The sequence below is a fragment of the Lagenorhynchus albirostris genome, chromosome 6, assembly GCF_949774975.1.
Source record: "Lagenorhynchus albirostris chromosome 6, mLagAlb1.1, whole genome shotgun sequence".
In the NCBI taxonomy this organism is placed as follows: Eukaryota; Metazoa; Chordata; class Mammalia; order Artiodactyla; family Delphinidae; genus Lagenorhynchus; species Lagenorhynchus albirostris.
This window is the reverse complement of record NC_083100.1, coordinates 104,853,338-104,868,290: the sequence shown is the minus strand read 5'-3', so window position 1 is coordinate 104,868,290 and position 14,953 is coordinate 104,853,338. Positions and strand designations below refer to the sequence as shown.

Sequence of the window (14,953 nt, the reverse complement as noted above, 5' to 3'; positions counted from 1 at the left end):
GACCCACAGACCTCCTCACGGGGGGAAGGTTTTCTATCATATTATCCATCATAACAATGCTGGAGTTAAGAAGTCTCCATTCCTTTGCTTGGAACCAGAAGACTTTTCCCCCTGCATATAGAGTAAGAGTAATGTTGGTTAGAAACTGGCTAGTGTTTAAAACTGAAGATTGTTATGACTGCTTAACCTGAGCTCCATGTTGAAGTAAGATTAATTATCTTGGAAATACTAAATTGGGGTAACCCAAATCTGTTTCTGGAACCATGAAAATTTTGTTGGTTTTTGACTTTGACAATACAATCATAGATGATAATAGTGACACCTGGATTGTACAATGTGCTCCAGAGAAAAAGCTTCCTATTGAACTACAAGATTCTTATGAGAAAGGATTTTGGACAGAATTTATGGGCAGAGTCTTTAAGTATTTGGGAGATGAAGGTGTAAGAGAAGATGAAATGAAAAGAGCAATGATATCAATGCCTTTCACTCCATGGATGGTGGAACTTTTAAACTTTATAAGAAAGAACAAGGATAAATTTGACTGCATCATTATTTCAGATGCAAATTCAGTCTTCATAGGTTGGGTTTTAGAAGCTACCAATTTTCATGACGTGTTTGATAAAGTCTTTACAAATCCAGCAGCTTTTGACACCAATGGTCATCTCACTGTGGAAAATTATCATGCTCATTCTTGCACTAGGTGCCCCCAAAATCTTTGCAAAAATGTAGTTTTGGTAGAATTTGTAGGTAAAGTCACAACGAGGAGTGAATTATACATGAGTTGTTTATATATGTGATGGAAGAAATGATGTCTGTCCAGTAAACTTTTTCAAGAAGAATGATATTGCCATGCCACGGAATAGATATACTTTACAGAAAAGTCTTTTTAGGATGTCTCAGTATCTTGAGCCTATGGAGTCTTCTGCTGTATCTTGGTCTTCAGGTGTTGAAATAATTTCTTATTTACAATTTCTAATAAAGGAGTAATATGCCAACAATTGAAATGTGTATCAGTTAAGATTAAATACAGCAGCATAAAACTAAAACCCCAAATAACAGTGGTTTTAAAAAAAAGAAAAAAAGTTTTCCCTCTCACTTAAAAGAATTTCAGAGTTAAGTATCTCAAAGTTTCTGTGTTGCTCTACCAACCTCAGCACTTGGCTTCCAACTTATGATCCAAGATTGCTGTTCAAGCTCCATCCCTCACATCAACATTCTGGCCAGCAAGGACAGTGAGAGAGAAGGTTGCACCCTCATTTAAATTTCATTAGCCAATACTTAGTCACAATGCTCCTACCTAACTGCAAGGAAGGATGCAAAATATAGCTTTTATTTCAGATGGTCATATGCCTGGGAAAAATGGAAAAAGTAGAGTACAAAACTGACATAGGTGCAACTAGTGGTCTACCAAAGGTGGTTAATAGGTAGATTATATTTTTAAATTTATTCCCAGAGAAAATAGTCTTATATTTTACTTTCTTTGGCATTTATTTCCGAAGTATGTCTTGCAGTTACAGATCTTCAAAATAAGCCTAATGCTTAGTTCACATAAGAATACACTACTTCCAAATCAGTTAATTTTAGAGATAGGGATGCAGTATCTATTGCCCAAGTGTTCATTAATTTCACACTTTCCTTTTGAAATGAAATACAAATGAATGTTCTTCAAATATTTTAAATTTATATCATTATTAAAGACTGTAACTCCAGAATGCTGATTTAATCAGTATGTCATTTCTGTCAATGAAATATTGAGTGATACAATACGTAATTTGTAGGAATACTCAACATTTAAGAAACTGTTTCATATAGGGATATTAGCAAACTATCAACTGACCTAGAAAGTTTTACAGTACTATGTTAATTTGTAGGCTCACATGTTTTAGGCATAAATATACCTTATGTAATAATGTTAGGATTTTCTTTTCCATATGGAAAGCTCCAGAAATAAAAATGTTCAATGTAATTTTATGGGGAAAACAGAAACAGATTCACAGACATAGAAAACAAATTTATGGTTACCAAAGGGGAAAGCGGGGGGAGGAATGAATTAGGAGTATGGGATTGAAAGATACATACTACTATACGTAAAATAGATAAGCAACAAGGATTTACTATATAGCACAGGGAACTATATTCAATAACTTATAATAACCTATAATGTAAAATAATCTGAAAATATGTACATATATATTTATAACTGAATCATTTTGCTATACATCCAAGCTAACACAATATTGTAAATCAACTACACCTGAATTTTTAAAAAGACAAATAAATACTTCCCTCAGAAGATACAAAATGTTGAGAGACAACTGGATACAGGAACAAAAAGTTAGAGTTGCTCAGAGGCTATAAAAAAGGCAGGTACAATATCCTATGGAAGCACAGAGCCAGCAGGCAGGAAGGCAGCCTTTTATATTCCATATGATTTAATTCAACTCAATATAACAAATCATCATTGAGATCCTGCTTTCTGCTCAGCATTATTGGGTCCAATGGACCATTCAGAGTATAAACTTTGAACTCTGTCCTCTGATAGTTTATATTTTAGTTCAGAAGACAAGACTTACAGGAAATACAATACTTAACAAATATTTATTGAATGCCTATTATGTGCCAAGAAGTATACAAGATGGACTATGGTCCCCTCCAGAGCTAACATATAGTAGTGGATGTTAATAAGTAAGAAATTAATCTATTAAAGAATTAATGCCACCCATTGACAAGGTGCTAAGGGGTAACAGAGAGGGTAAGTGCCCTGGTAGATCACAGAGGGCAGAGAAAAGCATATTCATCACTGTCAGGCTGCCCTCAAGTTCATCCTGAAGACCCAGGCAGCGCTTTCTAAATATATTGAGTGAGAAAACCCAAAAATCCTTTTGGGTTTTGCACATCATGTAATTTAATATCTCTACTTTTCCCTGAGGCCATCAGTGATGAAACTGGCCCCAATCTACCAGGGCTGTGTATTTCACTTGTGATATACAAACCATTCTTTCTTATCAGATTTTATACATGTAAATATGGTCACTGTTCTAGCTTTTCTGAACTCTGCTCATATATGCTCACCACTTCACCATTTGACTGAAGGTGACTGAGTTTGGTCGAGTGTAGAATCATATGAATTGATTAGGTTTAAGGAATATTTTAAATACTAGTCCCAAAGGAGAGTTCATAACAATGGATATCAAATATTACAGCTTTTAAATATGACTCAAGATAATGAAGCTGACATGAGGGTATGGATCTTGATGCAATGCCTTTAATTTTCCTAAACAGAAGACATTTTTTATGGTAACTTTATAGAGCAAAGTACATTATGCCAGCCATGAGAATTCCAAGAAACTGTCAACCTTAAAAGAAATCTTCCATAGGGCATAGGGCTAAGAAATATCCCCCAATTTCACTAGTATTATTTACTTGTGATTTGACAATTCTTGGAAATACTATTTTATTTACACGTCTGGTAATAGAATTTAGAAGACAAATCATCTTTCCTTTCCTTTCCATCCACCATGCTGACCATGCCTCACATTGCCTCATGCCTGGCTCCTCTCCAGACCATCCACATCTAGGAGAAGGTGGCGGTACGGCAGGGAATAAAGAGGGGAGACACTGGAAACAAACTGTATACACAGCTGGGCTCCACTACTTGTCTGTGACCCTGGGAATTATTAACCTCTCTTAACATCAACTTGTTGATTAATGAAGTGAGGATGACAGCATGGTCTATGCAGGATTATTATGAGATTGTCATTAAGGAGGTAATAACCACAAAGCATGTGGGAATCAATAAACAAAGTTATATAATTATTGCAACAGGAAGATTGAAGCTACTCTTTAAGTGAGGATAAAGGCACTGAATTTGGGGGGAAAATAGTCACTGATGTTCCTTAACTTTAAAGCCAATAGTATAACATTCTCAGATACCAAAGAGATCAGTAAAGGTGTCCAAGAGCTCTCCTTAAAAAGAAAAGACATTTCACAAACAAATCCAGTCAATCAAAAGATGATTTAAGAAGCCTTAGTTAGCTAGCTTAATAGTCAATACAGAAGACCATGGAGCAGAGTCTACAGAGATCTGAGGGGAAAAAAGGGATTTAAGAATATCCTATCCAACTTGTTTTGTCCATAAGCATAAAGACAGCAGATGTTTCTAAGCATGCCAGAACTCAGAAAATGTAACTCCTAGAAGCAAATATAGAGGTAAGATTACATAAGCGTGAGAATTATGGTTACTGAACAGACTATGATTGTTATAAACCTTGAAATTGTAAAAATAATAATATAACAATGAAAACTGGGAAGAAAGACAAAAAAAGGTGAAAAAATGTGAGAGTGCTAATTTTGTCATCTTTCACAGTAGAGAGTTAATTGGTAGAGTATAAAATTTAAGCCTAAAGTTTTAAAAAATATAATCACTGCAAATTCTTACTAGGTTTCACATTCTCTTATTTTTATATACAGAGAGAGATCTTACAATATTTAAAATAAATATATTTCTTATGGTTAAAAAATACTTATCTGAGTATTTATAGAATCCTCATATTTATCTGTGCTATCCTTTCGGCTGGATTTCTATTTCTTTTACTTCTGTAAAAATTGAGAGAAACTAAATATAATAATTTAATTAAAAATAAGCCTTATCCTGTTTAATAAACTTTATCACTTATTCAACTGTATATTTACCTATCTCCACCTCTATATTATATATCATATCATATCATATTATATTATATTGTATATTATATTGTTATCTAGAAAGCTATTCACCTAATGTTAATGATGGTAATTTCTCTGTGGCAGGATTCAAAGTAATATTTTAACTTTCTTCGTTATCATATTCATTGCTGTTTGAATTTTAAACAATGACAATGTGCTATTTGTTTTTTAATTTGATAAATTCTTTTTTCTTTAAAAATATTTTAAAAGAGGTTCTTTTGGGAGTAGAACTTGGCTAGAGGATACTTTTCATGTAATGCATTTGGTACCATTTGGGTTGTTCGTGTGTGTGTGTGTAAAAATACTGACATGTATTCTTTTACACAAAGAAAAAAAAGAAGGAAGGAGGGTTGGGAGGAAGGGGAGAGAGCAAGGAAAAATATATTATGCACGGTATAGTAATAAATTAATTCCTAATTGGTCTCAAGTCCAAGGAGACCAATCTTTAGAAGCAGGGGAAATTCAGAGACTGTATCAGATACCTCTTGTGGACCACTTTAGGTTCTCCTCACTTCACTGACATCTGTGCTCCACTAGTTCACGTAAGCACCGCCATCACTGCCCTGCCTCTTGCCCCTCTTGCCTCCCATCCCAAGTTTGCCTATTAAAGTCATCATAGGGACTTCCCTGGTCGTCCAGTGGTAAAGAATCCACCTTTCAATGCAGGGGACGCGGGTTCAATCCCTGGTCGGGCAACTAAGCCCTCGTGCCACAACTATTGAGCTCGCGTGCCTCAACTAGAGAGCCCACGTGCCGCAACTACAGAGCCCACGCACTCTGGAATCCGCACCACAACTAGAGAAGAGAAAACCCACACGGCACAACTGGAGAGAAGTCCACCCACCACAACAAAGACCTAATGCAGCCAAATAAATAAATATTAAAGTCATCACAGAACCCCATCTAGTCTCCGCACATGCACAATCCAAAAGTATGTGGAAATTAACTCCCTGTGAGGTAAATTTTGACAAGTGGAATACAGGAACAGCAGATACATTTTTTCTTTTTTCTCTCCAGTGGATGAGCCTAAGACCCAGTTTCTTCTTTGGAATTAAGCCATTGGTTGCATTTAACGATTGTTATCTCCCTAAGGTATTCTAGAGAATGCGGACCCTCCTGCCCTATCTCACACCTTTATCTCTCTTGCTCATCCCATGATATTAAACTCTCTAATAAAATAATAGGTCTACTCCCTCTATAATCGTTTTCCTGAGGCTCTACTTTCTAGAAACCAGGTAGGATAGGAATTCTACTTCTCTACATAATAATGTGAAAATCTAACTCCACTAAAATTTTACTCCACTAAAAAGAGGTGGCATTGCAAACTACAGGCACTTTAAAAAGATTTATTTTCCTCTTTAGGGGCTTAGACAAAGAACTAACGTGTCTCCTTGGGAAATAAGTATTTATGTGCATTGAGAGTGTGCACACACATCTGACAGAAAAGTTCCATGTATAAATTGGAATCATAAGAGAAATTCTAGATTTTACTCTCGTAAGAATGCTTTAAGCAACTTGTATTTGTGTGACTTGTCACACCCCTCCCGTTTGACTTGGGGTGCCTCAGTTTCACCTCTACTCCTCTCCCTTCTACTCCACAGGACTTGGAGTTCCAAAAGTGATCACCAACTGTTCTAGAAGAGTCTCCTTTTACCAACTGGCACCTTCATTCAAGCTGTGTTCCAAAGGATTATGATGGGGGATTACTTAAACTCTGAAGTATGTACTGAGGAGAGCTCCTGGGGAGAATGCCCCCAAGGGTAAGGAATGGAAACTTCCAAATTTGGATGTAGGATCAGAAGACAAAGCTTATGACAGAAAATTGCTTTTGAAAAAAAAAAATCACAACCTGAGGATAGGAGAATTAAAGTCCTTTTTGGAGAAGATCACTTTGTCCAAATCATGTATATTATCTGGGGTATTTATAAAGCACACTAACATCTTCAGTACTCTAATATGAACTAGTTTTACGATTTTCAAGCAGGGAGAAATGTGACAAGGGAATGTCATATAAAACAGAAAAGTTTTGGCAAAAAAAAAAAAAAAGAAGTGCTCAGGGTCATGAGCATTGACCCTGAGAGGAAAGCTGAGAAGTAATTTTCCCAGTTGGGTTATCTGGAGAGATGGAGAGGTTGACTATAACTAAAAGTAAGGACCAGGGCATTTCATAAAAATTGATAGTAGAGAAATTTTGTCGCATCATATTTGGAAAAATTGCCTAAAATCTGGTTTGGCTGCAAACAAATCCCAAACTGTGGATAGTTTCATTAAGAGGTATAAACCATCTTTTCAAAGAAAGTCTGTTTGTATTTTTTTTGCAGAAGGGTTCACCTATAGCTACCACAAACATCTGTACAGGTTGTACGTTGCAGGACACATAACAATCTATATGAATGGGGCGTCCAGGAGCTGTATACGGACAATTCCCACACTGTATGCAGCTGCCCTGCAGTTACAATTGATGTGCGTCTAAAATTTGGGACTTTTTTTTCTTATTTATTTTAAAGCATTTTAGTTAGAAATGTCTTTTAAACAGAAAATGGAGCTATTCTAACAGTAATACACACTGTTCAGTGGAAGCACTTCTATCCTAAGTTTCACCTTTAGAGCCTTCTGCCCTGACCCTATACCACTTGAGATTCTAGACCTCTGCATTGATTTTCTGTGATTTTATCATGACCTCTGCATTGACTGTACATGCTGTAGGATGTGGTTCTAGGGAGGACTTGCCACCAGACTAGCGTTATTATTACTATTATTATATTTCATGCTCCTTAAAGACAGATTCAGGATAGGATCCATAGTTCCATACTCTACATTGTCTTGTACATTGTAGGTACTCAGAGTTATTAACTGAATGAGTGATGAGAGGAACTAAATCTCTTACTTCCTTTGTGTCTTCCTTCCATAGCAACTGAGAAGGGATAACACCCAAAAGCAATATTATGAGCGTCAACTAAACATTTTTCTAAATGATAGAGTTTCTTCTTCCACAAGTATTGCTCAAAGCAGCTGAAGAACTAAATGAGGTTTTGAAATAAAGCTGAAAAAGTCTGGCCAATAATTCCTACTTTCCTAATCAGGAAGCCATGCTCCTATGGGCTGGTGCTGCCCTGCAGGCCAAAGTTTTGATTGCATACATTGCATATGTCGGAGAAGCTCGTTACTGTGTTTGTGAGCATAGGGGAAGCAGTGAGACAGACCCCTTGTGGGGCGTCTCAGCCTGATTGCTGACTGGGAGATGCCTCCGGAGGCAGGACCTAATTCCAGAAAGCTGCTCTTCCTCATATACGTCTTCTCAGAGTTGTGATGGATGCCTGTTATTTAAACTCTTGAAATGTGAGGAGACAGTATCTAAAATGAGCGTGATGAAATGCAGCCTTATTCAATTAGGAAGATGAAGTGTGATTTTGAGAGGCAGAGTATAATTACATGGTTGAAGCATTTCCAGGAGGTTGTGGATGGCACCCCAGCTGACTCTAGAAGAAATACACTCAGACTGAGCCTGGGCAGGTGGCGCTCTTCCTCCCCGCTCCTCACAGGTGCTGCAGACCCTGGTCTTATGATGACCATAATACCCCATAGTCTTAGCTGAGGCCCAAATGCCAGTGCTCTCAACTTTGCACATTTATAAAGCCATATCCGCAAAACACCGATGAATGCTGAACCCACACTCTTTTTTGATCTGCTGAGGCTACAGGTCGGATTGGGTGAATAAATATGAAGACGTGGGAATCTGTAAAAAGCTATGTCAAACTTATGTATCGTTATGAATATTAAAAGTTGTTCATGTTACAATTTCTCTTACATAGGTCAGATATATTTGGAGTCCTCATTGCAAACATAAAAACGGGACTATATGTAAAACATCATTATTTCACAGCACTTGCTCTCCTTCAGAGATGTTATGTCATAATTCTATCAATATAAAACATTTTGCATTATTTTAAATGGGGCCTTTATAAACTTAATTCATTGTAAAAGTTTATGTTTAAATTCCAAATACTTCAAATTTCAATCAAAATATTATTTATTTGGAGGGAAAAAAAAGACTCCGGAAGGCTTGCTAGATTGGAGAGAAATGAGATACGAAAGGAAAGTAAGTCAGGTGTTGGCTAAGGAGTAAACAAGGCGAACATGGTATTCATGGGTTGACCAGTAATCCCAGCTGGGTCTCAAGAGACTGTCCTACCAAGGACGCTCAACTATGTACTTAGAATCCCACTGCTCCATTTGGGACATATTTTACCTGTTTTTTTCTTGCTCATCAACTCTTCTCACTCCTTTCAGAGATTAGACTCTGACTTCCAACTTTCTGTGTTTACGTTAACATTCTGAATCCTGGCTCCCTTTTCCTCATTTTTACAATTATTTTTTGAAGGTTTACACTAGTAATTCTCTAACTTCAGCTGCATCAGAATTACCTGGAGAGCTTGTTAAACCAGACTGCAGGGCCACAGAGTTTTTTTTTTTCCAACAGGTCTGGGGAGATAATAGGGAGAATTAAAAATTGCTTTTCTAGCAAGCTCCCAGTGATACTGATGCTGCTGGTCCAGGACCCACACCCATACTTTGAGAACCACTGTCCTCCACTATACGTGGTGTGGGATTTAGGCTATCACTAACCCTAACAACCTTATAGATTTTTTTAAAATTTTATTTATTTATTTATTTTTGGCTGCGTTGGGTCTTTGTTTCCGTGCGAGGGATTTCTCTAGTTGCAGCGAGCAGGGGCCACTCTTCATCGCGGTGCACGGGCCTCTCACTGTCGCGGCCTCTCATTGCAGAGCATGGGCTCCAGATGCGCAGGCTCAGTAGTTGTGGCTCACGGGCCCAGTTGCCCCGCGGCATGTGGGATCCTCCCAGACCAGGGCTCGAACCCGTGTCCCCTGCGTTGGCAGGCAAACTCTCAACCACGGCGCCACCAGGGAAGCCCTAAAGTTAGATATTTTTAATCCCCATTCTATTAATGAAAAAACTGCGACTCAGGAAAGTGTAATAGCTTGGTGAAGGGCACACAGCCAATGGGGATAAGCTAGGAGTCTCTTATATCAGTCTATGTTCTTATTTTCATTTTATATATCATTCATGTTATTTTATTCACAAACTTAAGTCAGACCCTAAGATTCTTATAACTATTTATAAGGAAAGAGAGGAATCCTTATCATTTTACCTCCCAACTTCTAAGCCTAAGAACGGCCTCAGTTTATGGGTGAGAAAACTGCCAGCTGCTACTGCTTGAAATGCATCTCCCTGGCACCGATGCCCCCCTCATTAGGTTAGCCATGTGACAAGCAATTAAGGAGAGCTATGCCAATCCCTCTCAGCACCTGCAACTCATTATAGAACCACACAGCTCAAGTCCAAGGGTTCCATTCAGAAGAAGGGTATAAACAGATGATGCCTAATTTGTCAGGGATCCCTAAGGCCCATATTCAACCTCCATTAAGAAAAATGAAAATTTATGCAAAAGCTATCTAATATTCTCCATATGGGAGTCCACAGACAAAAACTTCAGCTGCACTCAGCAATAAAGTAGCCTTTGCCTTAGCAGACTATAGCATTTTGGGGAGAACATCAACCATTATTTGCCGGTGGAAGAAAACTTATAAAAGTTGTAATGCCATGGCTTGGACTAAAAGTCTACCTCAAAATTTTAGGAAATGTTTTAAATTATCCATAACCAAAAACAATCTTCATAATCCATAGCTATATATATCACTCTATCTGACCATTTGAGCGAGGGCACAGTTAGCAGTATTGTTACCGTCTGCCATCACTAGCTGACTTCTAGCAACTGCAAGCTTCATTCTGCCCCAGCTGGAGCAAGTCAATCCCAATGCATGTACTTAAGAAAATCTAGGTCCCTGCGCTGAGGTCCAGTCAAGCATCTGTCAATGACAGAAGGTAGTGTTTAATGTCATGACATGTTCTTGGACGGCACAGAGAATGTCTGCATTGGATGTTGAATTTAGTATGCCTAATCTACTTTATCTAAATTGTGTGGCAGGTGACTCGTATCAAACTTGTTATTACCCAGAGGAAGGGAGTTGTGTACAGATAAAAAATTAGACATCTACTACAGATATCTTCAGCACATGAGGAGGAACTGATCTCGTTCCTAGATGAGGATAGGTTTAATCCAGCCACCCTCGAGGAAACCTGCCCAGAGAAGCTCGAGTGATTCCCTTTATTTCATTTGACAGAGGATTGCCCACCCTCACTTATACCAAAAAATCCCCCATGGACAGGACCCTGACTGCACTTAAAGGAAGACTGTCCTCAATGGAAAGAACCCAGTCTGCCAGCTCAGTCAGCACCTGACTAATGGGAAAGAAAGTTCTTCTAAACTTAACATTTTCCTTCTCACATGCCAATTACCAGATGATCTAGAAAGATGCTGGGGGAACTCACAACTACTGAGGGATTGCTAAGTCTAGAGACTTTGGATTAATGAGTAAGCAAAGGAAGATTACAAAAATTGCAGTGAAATCCATCTCAAAAGATGGAAACCAAGACAAACTATCAGAATAATGTAGATGACCCAATTAATATGTCCTACCCAGCTCAAACTGATGGAGCTTCTGAAAACCCCTTTGTGTACTTATGGAGCTCAGATAGGTACTTATGGAGCTCAGATAGGACAAGGTGAGCAGTATGTCTCATATTTCTCTCTGTTTAAAAAAGGACAGTGTCAGAATATCACATTGAAGTCACAGGGGAATTACTCTTATTGTTCAAAAACTAGGATAGCATCACATAGTCTGTGTTTTGAGTGTCCAAAAGTTGAAGCTACCAGACCCATAAAAGAAAATTAAAGAAAAAGATGTTTAGGGATCCAAAATCTGAGGTAGGAAAAAAAAAAGCCAGATCCACAGATCTAATCCAGAATTATGTGGCTAACTTGGAACCAGGCTTCAGTGGCTGAAATATAGCCAGAATTATCAAAAGCAGAAGTTATGCTGATCCAGACATAATTACACAAGCCATCTGCTTTTCTGATGCTATTTCTCCCCTTCATGGTTGGTCCTAGAGATAATGCTCTGAAAGTGCCCAGTTCACTGATAAAGTATGTTCTGGCTAAGTCAGGCCCTAGCCAAGGCTCTGGCCGAAGTGGTCTTCATCAGAGCAATGGCAGGACATAAGTATTCTATAGCACTGGGGAGCATAAGAAAAGGCACATAGCAGATGCTGAATAGGTATTTGTTGGGCGAGTTTATTTAACTCCAGGAGCCCAGGCAAAGGCACAAAGCAGATGACCAATGGATATTTGTTGAATGAATGGTGGTATTCAACAGCTGGTGGAATATGCAAGTAGATGGTCGATGGTGGGAATAGTAAGAGTTGAGGCTAAGGAGGTGGTTATTCATGGAAGGAACTACTAAAGAATTTATACTTTATCCTAAGGATAGAGGGGGGCCCTTGAATGGTATTAAGATGAAGTGTGAAATAATCCTATTTAAATATTGAAAGAAGGACTTCCCTGGTGGCCCAATGGTTAAGAATCTGCCTGCCAATGCAGGGGACACGGGTTCTATCCCTGGTCCTGGAAGATCCCACACGCCGTGGAGCAACTAAGCCTGTGGGCCACAACTACTGAGCCTGCACTCTAGAGCCCGCGAGCCACAACTACTGAGCCCACAAGCCACAACTACTGAAGCCCGCACACCTAGAGCTCGTGCTCCACAACAAGAGAAGCCACCGCAATGAGAAGCCCACATGCAGCAACAAAGACCCAACACAGCCATAAATAAATAATTTATTTTTTAAAAAAATAAATACTTAATTTTTTTTCAGTAGTTGTGGCTTACAGGCTCAGTAGTTGTGGCGCAGGGGCTTAGCTGCTCCACAGCATGTGGGATCTTCCCAGACCACAGCTCAATCTTCCCAGACCACGGCTCGAACCCATGTCCCCTGCATTGGCAGGCGGATTCTCAACCACTGGGCCACCAGGGAAGCCCAAAAATAAAGTATTGAAAGATTGCTCTGGCTACTACAAAATGAATGAGCACAAAGGCAGGGGAAGATGCCATAAAACGATTGCAATAATCTAGTTGAGACGTGAGAAAAAGGAAGTAGAAGCAGGAATGGGTCTTCTGTAATTAGATGTCAACTGATTCCCTGGGTTCTTACTCAAAAGAAAGGCTCTGTCTCTTCCTTCAGCAAATGCAGGGGTATCTGATCAGCAGTCTCCACCTCAGTGCCACAGGCCTGCATCAGGCTTCGTGTCACATGTGCCCCATTGATCACAGATTTGTTGGCTATGGAAATGAATGTTAATCTGGTGACTGTTCTGGAAACTTGGGAAAAGGAGAGAACTTTAACTAAAAAATGCCAATGTTTAGACTTTTTGTTGAGTCCTTGGCTAAGGATAAACCTTCCCCGAATTTGCTTTTCCCCACCCACCATATACCCCAGTAAAATAAGGGACTTATAAGGCTCAGTTGTTGAGTCAGAGTTTGCTTCACTCCCTAGCGTCTTCTATAACCCCAACAGTATTGCAGCTCAATCAGCCATGAAGAAGAAATAGCAATGTAATTACAAATGTCATTTACATCCTACAACATTGCTGCTTTACTGGGAGCCCTGGTACCTAGGAAAACAAATTTCTGTCATTAATCTGCCCATAGTTCTATAAACAGGCTGTTTACATTCCTTCTTCTGCACCTCTTCTCCCTCTGTACTCCTTCCTTAGATAGTCCACAACTCTGTTCTGTTTCTATAAAAATAATATTCATCCTCAGGACCCAAATAAAACTTCATTCCCTCAAAGATGCCTTCCTCCGGACAATACATATTCTGAGGGATAGCTTTCTCTAAATTCCTGCTGATGACCTCTTGGTATCTACTGAAAGAGAAAGCAAGTGAGAGATACTGAACAGGGAAGCCATGGTTCTCAGAGTCACTTTCTATTGGAGAGACAGTTAAGTAATCAGGTACAGTAAACAGAAAAATGCCCCCCACTGAAGATGTCCATATCTCAATCCCCAGAACCTATGACTGCGTATGTTACATGGCGAGAGGGAAATGAGGTTGCAGGTGGAGTTAGGATTGCTAATAAGCTGACCTTAAAGAGATTACCTTCGATGATGCAAATGGACCCAATGCAATCACAAATGTCCTTTAAAGTGGAAGACAGAGGCAGAAGAGGAGGTGAGAGCCAGAGAGAGATTGGAAGATGCGGCAATACTGGGTTTGAAGAAGGGGCCATGAGCTGATGAATGAAAGCAGCATCTAGAAACTGGAAAAGTCAAGGAAATGGTTTCCCTGAGAGCCTCCAAAGAATGCAGCCCTGATTTTAGTTTTAGTTGTGTGAGACCTATCTTGCGCTTCTGTCCTCTAGAACTTTAAGATAATGAATCTGTGTTATTTTAAGCCACTCTGTAAAAATTTGTTATAACAGCCATGGGAAACTAATATATGAGATATCCAGCTTAATGCCTAACAGAATTTAGCTCAGTTATTTTTCTATAATAAAAAGAGAGAGTGGATATTGAGTAGACTATCACAAACCATTTTTTATATGTAGTGTTATCATACACAAGTATAACTAAATATTCTCAGCCAATGAGAACTAGGGAAACAGAACAAACTGCACCATTAGAGGCCAATGAGCATTAGCAAACCACACTGTCTCTGCTCTCAGCCAACGAGAACTCTACTTTGTTCTCCCCAGTGAGTTTATTTTGCAGTGTGTTGTTCACTCCACTGACACTTCTCTTTTTACCATTTGCATTATGCAATATAGCACAATTTTGACCCCTAATGGTTGACAATGTTGTACAAGTGATAGCACCAAGTCAACCACACATGTACACACACACACATAAACACACACACATACATAAACACACACACACAGAAAAATGTCCCAGTGGAGACGCTTCAAGGAAGTACTTTCTAGGAAATAGTCCAGAGAATTGAGGCTAAAGAGTAGCAGGGAGAGGGGGTTTGGTGATACACTGACATTGTGAAATCCATCAGAAATGCATCCATGACCTAGAAGAACTGACCATACGTTTAATAGGTGAAAGAAAACATGTCTAGAACACATTATTTTTTTAGGGAATTTGAAAATAACAAAAAACCAAAAAACAATTGCTCTCATACAATACTGACAATGTGGTCCTTAGGGATTATGTTATAAGAACCCATACAGCAGAGGCACTTAGGTGACTCTTCCAGGAAGACATCTCAGGTCTGAACAAGGCATGCATGAGAATATTAC

The 14,953-nt window shown here is 38.9% G+C and overlaps 1 pseudogene; it reads left to right on the top strand.

Moving 5' to 3' along the window:
* The first annotated feature begins 263 nt into the window (after positions 1-263).
* On the top strand, positions 264-987 carry LOC132521874 (pyridoxal phosphate phosphatase PHOSPHO2-like; annotated as a pseudogene).
* Positions 988-14,953: the final 13,966 nt, after the last annotated feature.